General features: G+C 38.2%; 2 long non-coding RNA genes across 2 annotated transcripts; one reads left to right on the plus strand and one right to left on the minus strand.

Annotated features, from left to right (window-relative positions):
* Positions 1–4,396: 4,396 nt before the first annotated feature.
* On the plus strand, positions 4,397–6,944 carry LOC130276442 (uncharacterized). Its single transcript, XR_008845121.1, has 4 exons — positions 4,397–4,574; positions 5,881–6,009; positions 6,512–6,658; positions 6,779–6,944. It is a non-coding gene; the product is annotated as an uncharacterized LOC130276442 (long non-coding RNA).
* A 408-nt stretch (positions 6,945–7,352) lies between these two features.
* On the minus strand, positions 7,353–11,379 carry LOC130276440 (uncharacterized). The gene is made up of 4 exons (XR_008845119.1): positions 11,250–11,379; positions 10,116–10,180; positions 9,135–9,200; positions 7,353–7,890 (listed from the first exon to the last, which is right to left on the minus strand). It is a non-coding gene; the product is annotated as an uncharacterized LOC130276440 (long non-coding RNA).
* Between the last annotated feature and the right edge of the window lie 63 nt (positions 11,380–11,442).

Genomic DNA, 11,442 nt, shown 5'->3' on the forward strand with positions numbered 1-11,442 from the left:
CCGTATGACCCGGGATCGCTGACATGGGGGGTCTGAAGACCCCCCTGGGCATTTGCGCGGGGTGCCTGCTGATAGATATCAGCAGTCACCCTGGTCCGGTCCCCGACCGGCGCGTGGTGGGGACCGAAGTTCCCACGGGTATGCCCTTGGTCCTTAAGTACCAGGGAGTAAAGGCGTAACTTTACGCCCTTGGTCCTTAAGTGGTTAAAGATTCTATTATAACCGATATTGTTCCACAGGACTGGCCTTTACCAAATGTGGTACCAATATTCCAAAAGGGGTCAAAATGGATCCTGGGAACTATAGGGCTGTAAGTTTAACATCTGGTTTGGGTAAGATTTTTAGGGTTTTCTGAGAGATGCTATTCTGGAATATCTTAATGAAAACAACCTTCTGACACAGCACCAACATGGGTTTATGAGGGTTCGGGCCTGTCAGACTCACTGATCATCTTCTATGAGGAGATCAGTTATAGACTGTATCAGGGTGAAGCTGTGGATGTTACATATCTGGACTTTTCTAAGGCGTTTGATACTGTGCCATACAAAAGGTTAGTACATAAAATGAGGATGCTGGTACTGGGGGAGGATATATGTAAATGGGTTAGCAACTGGCTTAGTGACAAGAAGCAGAGGGTGGGTATCAATGGAACTTACTCTGGTTGGGTGACAGTTACTAGTGGGGTACCACAGGGGTCAGTACTGGGTACATTTCTTTTCAATATGTTTATTAATGACCTTGTAGAGGGAATACAAAGTAGAATTTCTATATTTGCAGATGACACTAAACTGGGTAGGGTGAGGATAATATAATATTACAGAGGGATCTGGGGAAGCTGGAGGCTTGGGCACAGACATGGCAAATTCAGTTTAATGTGGATAAATATAAGGTTATGCTCCTGGACCATAAAACCAAAATTTACAATTATGCCATATATGCTAAATAATAAGACAATAGGTAAAACTTCTACTGAAAAAGACTTGCCAGGCAGTGGCTGCCAAGGCTAACAAAGTCATGGGATGTATCAAGAGAGGCATACAGGCCTTGATAAGGACTAGTGTTGAGCGGCATAGGCCATATTCGAATTTGTCATATATTCGCTAAATTCGCATATTCCTAATATTTGCATTATATTTTCGCATATGCGAAAATTTGCATATGCAAAAATTTGCATACGTGCAAATTTGCATATGCAAAAATTAGCATAAATGGTAATTAGCATATGCACACAAGCTGGAAGCAGAGAGGGATGATCACTGTGATGTTTACTGTGAAAAAAGAACAAATATTCATAATTGCGAATATATAGTGCTATATTCGCGAATATTCGCAAATTTGCGAATATGCAATATTCGTGAATAAAATTTGCGTTACGAATATTCACGAGCAACACTAATAAGGACATAGTTTTGCCTTTGTATGAATCACTAGTCACACCACATATGGAGTATTGTTGTGGGTGCCTGTGTATAGGAGGGACACGGCTGAATTGGAGAGGGTGCAGAGGAGGGTGACAAAGATAATAGATTGTATGGGAGGATTACAGGACCAAGACAGGTTATCAAGTTTGGGGTTATTTAGTTTAGAAAAGACGTCTTAGGGGCAATTTGATCACAATGTACAAATATAACAACGGACAGTACAGAGATCTTTCTAGTGATCTTTTTTTTATACTATGCTGATAACCATGACAAGGGGGCTTCCTTTGTGTATAGAGGAAAGAAGGTTTCCCCATCATCACAGACAGAGATTCTTTACTGTAATAGCAGTGAGAATATGGAACTCTCTGCCACATGATGTTGTGATGTCTGACTCAGGTTCAAACAGGTTCAAGGGGGCCTGGATGTTTTTCTGAAAAAATATAATATTACAGGTTATGGATACTAGATATATGGGGATAAAACGTTGATCCAGGGATTTATTCTGATCGCCATATTGGGGTCGGGAAGGAATTTTTCCTCTGTCATGGAGAAATTGGCATCAGCCTCATTCGGGGGGTTTTGCCTTCCTCTGGATCAACACAGTATAGTTTTAGGTTGAACTCATTGGATTCTTGTCTTTTATCAACCTTACAAACAAGGTTACTATGTTACTATTACTCACTTTAACACAAAAGCAAAAAAAAGAAATACATAATTTGTGGGGAGAAAAAAACAACACAATTTTGCAAGATTTGGGGGCTTCTGCTTCTACATTATGCACTTTTTTGGTACAAATGCTATCTATATTCTGTAGGTCCTTACAATGATACCCAATGTATATAGGTTTTGTTTTATTTTGATACTTTAAAAAAACTTTTTGTAAGAAAATGAATTTGCTTTTAAATCGTCCTTTTCTGAACTCTTTTATTTTTCTGTATACAGGGGATTTTTGATTGCATTTTGTTAATTTGTTTTCTCATATATGAAGTGACCAAAAATCTGCAATTCTGAGCAATGTTCATTTACCCCATTGTGCCAGAAATTTTGTCTGCACCAAAATTTGCACCAGAATTGTAAAAAAACCCTAACTCTCCATTTTGCTAAGAAAACCCCAAAAATGGGCGTGGATGCCTGGAAAGGGGTCGTGGTCACCAACAAGGGGCTTGTTCGCCACATTTTCACAAAAAGCCAACATTTTTACTAAGGTTTCCACAGAAAATGTGGTGGATTTTACCTGAGAAAAACCCTACAGATCAGAGCATGTGTAAAAAAAAAAAAAGCAAAATGTAGTGAAAGTGGAAAATGTAGGGAAACCTTAGTAAATACCGTGGAAAATAAATTGTAGGGAATTAAAACTCACAAAGAAACTTACACTCCCCTCTAAGTAAATAAGGGCCATTATGTTTTAATAGTTCAGATGTTTCCTCACACAGTAATACCACGTATGTTTATTTCTGTTTACATTATTTTATTTGAAAAATGGGAAAGGGGGCGATTTAAAACGTTATTAGGGAAGGGGCTTATTTACATTTATTAACATTTTTCTAGTCTCCATAGAAGACCATTACTGTAATGTGCATTTATTTGTTTTTGCATTTTTCTGTTTAGGTGTGTATTCACACACTAGTTGGTTCAGAGCAGTTTGCTATTTTACCTGGATAGGAAATAGTTAATGCTCTGAATGAATGAAAACTCGGGTCTGGTTATTTAACCAGAGTTCTCCTGCATTATGGTGCTGGTTATTAAGTGCAATACTATGATGTCATTTAGTTTAATGCCACTATGTCTGTTTGTGCAATATTCTGACTATGTCTGCTTGAGCATTTACCTTGTATTTATCTTGTCATTTTATCTGGGTCTTTAGCCATGGTTCTATAGCATGCTCCTTGTATTTTAGTCTGTGTTACATTAGTCAGTTTTAGGATTATGTTTGTTCGTTCTGCTCTGTCTGTGCTCACGCTGTGTCTGAGTCTAGCTTGTACCCTGTGCTCTGAATGTTATATTATTGTTAGGTATTCTGGACTCTATTAAGACTCATCCAGTTCTAGTCTAGTGTTTCATCTATTATATTTCCGCTTCCTGCTGGGTCAGCATTTTGTCCACACGGTGGAGTGTGTCCGCTGATCAGTAGCCTATTTGGCTTTATTATTAATGGCTACTCCTTTTGATGGAGTGGGGAGATCAGTTTGTATGTTCTGTGGCCCAATGTGAACAGTGTCCTATATTTCCTGTTTGGTTGATCTGATCTTTGTCCTTTGTACTTGTACCTGTTTCTGAACAGTGTCCAATGTTACTGGTTAAGCAGGCAGGGAGAGATGTTTAAGGTCCCCCCGGTCGGTCCTGACATGTAATCTTTCATTTGCAAACACTAACCAATGCTGTGGCAGCAGTGTTGTTGGCGATATGATATGCTTCTCCAGTTTCTTTGGAGCATTTCATTCTTTTCATTCTTTAATTTATGTGTCAGGGAATACTGGGAGTTGCAGTTAGTTACTATCAAACTACAACTCCCAGCAGGCCCTAAAATAGCTTATGGCTCTGCAGCTGCCCTAAACCAAAACTACAACTCCCACCATATTGCACTATAAAGTAGTAAAGTATAGGTTATGGTGCATCATGCCAAGAGTTGTAGTTTTGGGTCAGCTACTGAGCCATAGGCTGTATCAGGGCATGCTGGGTGTTGCAGTTACTAACTGCATGCCCAGCATGTCCTGATACAGCCCATGGCTCTGCAGCTGACTGAAAACTACAACTCCCAGCATGTTGCACTATATAGTATTACAGTAAAGGATATGGTGCAACATGCTGGGAGTTGTAGTTTTGGGCAGTTGTAGAGCCATAGCCTGTATCAGGGCATGCTGGGTGTTGCATTTACCAGGTACAATGCCTAGCATGCCCTAATATAGACTATGCAGCTGGTCTAAACCTAAAACTCATGTTGTAACATACAAATGTAAGTTCACAGAAGACACTACTGAGCCCCAATACACTGAGCAAGCTATGTCAGGAAGTATGTGCTGTCTGAAGCTGATGAATGCCGCTGAGTGGGGCTCAGAGTAAAAGCAATCCAGCCTCCAGGCATAACATGAATAAGAAAAGAAAGACTTGGCGACTCACCGAAGCTGCAGGAATGACTTTTCTTTATTCCAAGAGGTAAGATGAGATGCACATCATAGCCAGGGAGGGTAAGGATGGAGGCAGGGGGTGCTGGTGGAACTGCACGGTTTCATGCCTTGCTGGCACTTTTTCAAGCCACACACACACACACGTGTGTGTACCCCTTTAAGTTTCATTAGGGTTAATAGATGGTTGTATAGTGATGTTTAGGGCACTTTTGGTTTTAAGCACAGGATCATGGACTCTCAAATCCCTACTCCTCTATATTGTTTGTGTGGCACCCTACAAGAGTAAGGGTCTAACTGGTGATACAAAGCATCACTACTTACACTACTTTTGCCTCCTAGTAAAGAATAGTAAGCAGGGATGCATATCACATTGCTCTATGATAGGAGTCCTTGTTTCTTTATGTTGACATCGATGCTTATACCTCCTGGCAACAATCTTTCACTGGGTTTGGTGCTACCTGTCTGAAAGTCAGCAGACCAGTACATATACAATGTATATCTGCATTGCTGCTTAGTACAGAAAGTCCCTAGTGCTGTCCAAATTCACCTGAAACGAATCACAAAAAGTTCTGATTCAGACAAGTCTTTTTTTTTAATTTGAAATAGTTTCAATTTGTTTTTCAAAATGTATAATATTTAACCTTTGTTTTTCAAAATGTAAAATAGTTTAAATTTGTTACAAATAGATTTGCTCATCTCTACTCACGATAAGCCCCTGTACTGTATACAAAAACATGAAAAAAAAATGTCACTGGCATTTAGGTAGAATGCAAACACCCATTTAAAAGAACGATGGCTTTTTAAAGGAGGCATGCTCTCCTAAAATGTTGTGGCAAAGCAGCAGACCTGAAATGCCATGAAAACTAAAAAGTACAAAATTCTTTCATAATGTTGTTTGTAATGCTACTTGAATAGCGTTAAAAGGAATTTTTCATGTTTGTGCACGCAGGAAAGTATTAGGAATATTGTTTATTGGTTGGTTTTCAGATATAAGTGAGAAGAATGCTACTCGACATTTTGAAAAAATCAAAGGCAAGGTCAGTAGGCGACATTCAGAAATATTTTAATGTGTTCTACTTTGTCCACAGCCTTTCTGCCTGGAGAAAAAACTAGTAGACCTCTGAAATGCATTGCAGAGATTCTTACTATTGCCACGTGCTGTCTTACCTTTCAGCAGGCATTGAGTTTTTATATCACAATTTTAGTTCCCATTTAAGGAGTTTTCATTGGCCTGTCTCCTGTTTTAAATAAATATAACATATAGATGATGAACACTGAAAAGGTGTCAGCAGAGGAAAAAGAATAAAATAATTGCCTTATATTCTGGTTGTCAGATGTGTGCAGCTCATGAAGGACGATTGAAGCTTCAGCGTATTACCAAAAGGTCCAGAACAATGTAACCAGAGCAAAGAAGAGTTTTACACAAGAACAAAAATTATCCAACAATGGGTGAAAAGCTGAATGTAATATGTTTCAATAATTACCTTATTTTCATAATGTTCTTATATCTCCAGATAGCCATTGTGTCATTGTCGGATCAGATTTAATTTATGATGACATGAGGAATGAAGTAGAGGTGTCCAATAGAAAAAACTCGGATATGTTGGTTCATATAACAAAACTAACCCATCAGGGGCCTGGAAGAGGCAATATATTTTTAGACTATGCTCACACATAGAATTTCGCTCAGTATGTTGTCCAGTGATTTTAACCAAAACCAGAAGTGGGACAACCACAGAAAAAGATGCTAATCGGTCCATTATCATTTTTTATTTTTTTTTATGTGGTGTCGGTTCCACTCTTGGTATTGGTTAACAATACAAAGCAAAATACTATGTGAACATAAACTTATTTTATTTTCTTGCAAGAGAAATGTGTGTGTTGTGGCCCCTAGGCCACTTCCACTCTCCACTGGTTTTAATTGTAATCAATTATATTGTTTACGTGCTTATTTATCCCAAATAGGTCAACATGAAACCAGAGAGGAGGGGGTTACAAAGCAGCCCCCAGTGATTGGATGAAGAAACTCAGCACAGAACATCAGAGTGAGGGAGGAAGATGAGTCATGCAGTGAGGAACATGTCCCCTCCAAAGCACAGAATGTCAAACTATGTAAGCAACAGAAAGAAGATATTTGTGAGCGAAATATAGGCGCTAGACACATAAAAATATATGTATATGATCAGAATTAGGTACTGAGTTGCATATATAATTTTTTGTGGGATATGACAGGTACTCTGGAGGTCAAATCAGTTACACGAAAGGCAGGATTTCTAAAAGAACCAAATTGTGCACAATTTATAGAGGACCATATCTTCTTGAACATTTTAGGAATCAAGGAAGGAGACCCTCAGGGAACTGTAGTTGGCCGTAAGATCTTCGGGAGTCCTTGGAACAGACAGATGTATGAAGATGCATATGTATAATCTATTCCTCATTAATTGAACAAGATGTATACAAAATAACAAGAAGTTTTTTATAGTTCAGTTGTGAATTACAATTTTTGAACTAACTTTTAATCTTAACCCTGTATGTAACCCTGTCTTCTTGACTTATCAGTTAGTCTTGATGTTTACTAGACTTGATTTGTCTACTATTTTTGACTTACTTTCTTGTCTTGGTCTACCTACTAAGTATTTACCTACATTTTTAACCTGACCTATCTTCTAAGCTTGAGCGGCCTTCTAGTTTGAACACTCAGTCTAGTGTTGACCTATTTACTCGCTTCTGCAAATCCATTAATCTATAAATACCTTTTAATTTTGACCTATCTACTGGCCTTTACTTGCCTTTCATCTTGACCTACCTCCTAGTTTCAGTTACATTAATGTACAGACAATACAGGAGGTAGTCAAATATCTTTCATGTATAAAGACTAGACTTTAGTTAATTGTAATAGTATTTTATTCAACAAATTAAAAAATCTGAATTCTTTATTTCAAGATTATATTAGGTTGCATGCACATGATCTGGGAAATACCTGTGCCAATCCGCACTTGTGTCCTCTCCCTGTCCTTCTAATACAGTATTTTTGATAGTGTGCAGGGTAAAAGGCATCCACTCTATATACTGTATATAGAAACAGAAAAAAAAATCCATGCACATTGCCATTTCCACAATACTTTTATCCAGGAGTCTTGGAGTTGCACAATTCTTCTTTCAGGCGCATAATTCAGTTCCAATGTATTGATAAGTTCTGCACTCCAGTAACTCTCGGATTTTCCTGTGTCTCTTGACCTTTTCTTTGCGCCTCTTTCTCTCTGCTTCCATTCTAAATATATCTTTTGATTTTATTGCAGATGACTTATGGTGACATCTTCCAGTTCTGTCTAGATATTAATTTCCTTTAGTGAACAAATGAAAGGGGGATATAGAAATAAATGTAGAAGTACAGAAGTTATGCTATCTACAAGAAAAAATTAGAAAAGCATGCAGACTATCCCAGTGTTTCCCAACCAGTGTGCCTACAGCTGTTGCAAAACTGCTACTCCCAGTGTGCCCAGAGAGTTGTTGGCTGTCCATGCTAGAAGTTATGTTTCCAACAGCTGGAGGTACACTGGTTTGGAAACACAGAAGTAAATTGATGCTGGCTAGACACCCTGGATGATTGCAATGTAAACTTTTACTATAACATCCTCGTCTATATTGTGGCAGGGTCATGATGTTTTGCTTTTGAATCTTTATATGCAGTATCTGTATGCAGTATTTCTACAGTTTTGATGGACAGAAAGTAGCTACCTGGCAGCTAACATTGTCATTTATCTATCTATCTATGCTTGAGAAAGGCAGTCTGATGCTGCCGAAACGTTGTATCTTGATATGGGATATTAAACCGCACTTGATTTGAATATTGCCTGGTCTGCTGCCTAATACCTATTCTGGATATTGACTACACAGTCTGCGACTGGGACTGTTGATCTTTGCTTGCACCCACCCACTGTGGGACCACTCCGGTTGTGCTGTTTTCGCATTTCCTTCTGTGTATCTATCTATCTATGTATCTATCTACTTACACAAGGGAAGGATGGCAAGTTTTACCAGCAAGTTCCAAACTAGGCGTAATGAATGTCTGTGTAGAGCATTGCAAAGAATTATTTTGGCTACAACAATCAAATATAACTATTGCCTAATCTCCCTTTATACTGCCCTCTATGCAATAATGCTCCCCCCCTTCGGGGGATCATGTTCTGTGGCTCGAAGGCTCAAGCAAGCACTCCATAAGACTGCATGGAGATACAGGGAGCAGATAGCTTTTCGCACCACTGTACCATTCAAGAATATCTGTAGGAAAAATATGCTATTGAAGCTAGCAGTCGCTGGGAGATCTGGGCCAATCCAATTGGGGGTTCATAGGGGAGAACCCCTGTAGTAATGCCACTGCTCTTATGGTCAGTCAATGGCCTCACTTCCTTTCTTTTCAATTCAAGTTTGGCAGTGGACCATTGTGAGAGGACAATTACCTACCTCCCTAACCTCTAAAAACTTTAGACCAAATTTCACACATATAGGCTTCACTGGCTATGTTGGGCAAATGGGAGATAGATAGATAGATAGATAGATAGATAGATAGACAGACTGAATAGCCTACATTTTTTGTCTTGCAAGTTCTGTGGAGAGCAGTTGCAACTGGAAAAAATCATCATGATGGTCGGGGCTAGATGGAGAAGAAAAAAATAGTGAAAGACTCCAATTAGAAAATATGTCACCTGATGTAACTGTATGTATTTACTAATATGGTCTGCAGAGCCTGTGTAGAGCTGATATCTACCACTCTATGGTCATTGTATGTGGGCAATATATCCTTGTATACTGGTATTATTTATAATATTGGTCAATATATTGGATATGGTCAGTAACAGTATGATGGTAATATTCCTCCATGTATACTGGTATTAGTTATAATAATGGTCTCAGTATACAGGATTTTGTCAGTAACAGTATGAGGGTAATATGTATGATGATAATATTTCTCCTTGTATACTGGTATTATTGCAATATTTGTCTCAGTAAACAGAATTTTATCAGTGACAATATGATGGTGATATGTATGGTGATAATATTTACTCTTTGTTTACTGGTAATATTGGTTAGTAAACAGGATTTGGCCGGTAACAGCATGAGGGTTATATGTGTGGTGATAATATTCTTTCTTTGTAGTATTGCTAATATGAGTCTCAATTTACATGATTTGGTCAGTAACATTATGTGGGTAATATCTATGGTGATAATTTTCCTCCTTGTATACTAGTATTATTGGTAATATTGATCACAGTATATAGGATTGGGTCAGTAACAGTATGATGGTAATATGTATGGTGATAATATTCCTACTTGTATACTGGTATAATTGGTAATATTGGTCTCAGTATACAGTATTTGGTCAGTAACAGTATGATGGTAATATGTATGGTGATAATATTCTTCCTTAAATACCGGCGTTACTTTATAACTATACAATTAATTTAGAGGAACATGTGTTCACAATGGGAAATGGTCTTACCTATATTAATATATATATATATATATATATATATATATATATATATATATATACAGAGCAAATCCTCACCTTTTGTTGCTCTGCCATTACATAGCCACACCCATGATCAAAATGGGCTGCTTAGTTCAAAATGCCTAGTAGGAGAAACCTAGTTACATGAACTGCACAGCTACATGTATTGCTAACATTTCATATCTTAGACCTTCCTATTATTCAGATTCTCATTTCATTATGCTCCTTCAGAACAGCTTTGTTCCCAGACTCCTTGGCAGGGAAAGTTTTTCTCCCTATGGTTGTAATGTACTATCTTTCCAGATATCTGTTTTATGCTTCCTCGACAAATAATCAATGAGGGTCGAGCAGAACTATCTAAATCACAATGGGAAATGGCAGGCTTTTCTTCTTCAGAGATGTTTGTCATGGCAGAGGTGGATTCTCCAGACCTCATTATTTCTCTTTCCAGACATTATGACTAATTATCTTCCTTTCGTCAATAATGACATGGCTGGAAAGACTTTTTTTTTTTAAGGATAATATGCTCTCAGGCATAAATTGGATGGCTTTCTATAAAATGACTTTATGGAAATCAGATTGTATGGATACAATGTGCATGAGATCCTAGTTATATGTAATTATATCATTGTTGCTGGGTTGGCATTGAGAGTGTAGCTCTGATCTTGAAATGACACTGCAATTAAACTATATGGCAATGTTTCTATCTGCAACATTCAAGCAAATCTAACTTTGATATTTTATATGCCAACATATATGGTACCACAGCATATGACAGATACACTTTAGATTCCAGTGCTTCAGCTGTACAAGATCAGAATATAATTTGGTGGCGGGGAGGTTAAACAACAGACATCTAGTCTAGGTAGTAGTCCATGAGTTGAATATAGCAGTAGCACCAATCTTTCTCCTGTCCTTGCTGCCAGGCTAAAAGCCTCAAGCCTTTAGAGTATAGAGCAGCCATGTGATCAGGATTAGTTCAGAAATTGAATGTATAGTTGTCACTATGAGACACGTAAACATCCCAAATGCCTGATTGAAGGAGTTTCATCCCCCACAAGTACATGAGAAACTGAATGGCATAGTTTCTTCATACTAGATTATATTCTTGCATAATACTCACAAGCAGTACTGAATTTGGTGGACAACCCCACATAGGCCTTATTGGTGGATTTTAAGCAAAACACTTACTTAAAGGGTACCTCTAGTTGGGTTTCTGGTGGCAGGATATGGGTGACAATATCAGCGCCGCTTTGGACCACATGATGGGGAAGATTTATCAAAACTTGTGCAGAGGAAAACGTGCCCAGTTGCCCATAGCAACCAATCAGCTTGCTTCTTTCATTTTCATGAAGGCCTGTGAAAAATGAAAGAAGCGATCTGA

The sequence above is a fragment of the Hyla sarda genome, chromosome 6 (assembly GCF_029499605.1).
Source record: "Hyla sarda isolate aHylSar1 chromosome 6, aHylSar1.hap1, whole genome shotgun sequence".
Taxonomy (NCBI): domain Eukaryota; kingdom Metazoa; phylum Chordata; class Amphibia; order Anura; family Hylidae; genus Hyla; species Hyla sarda.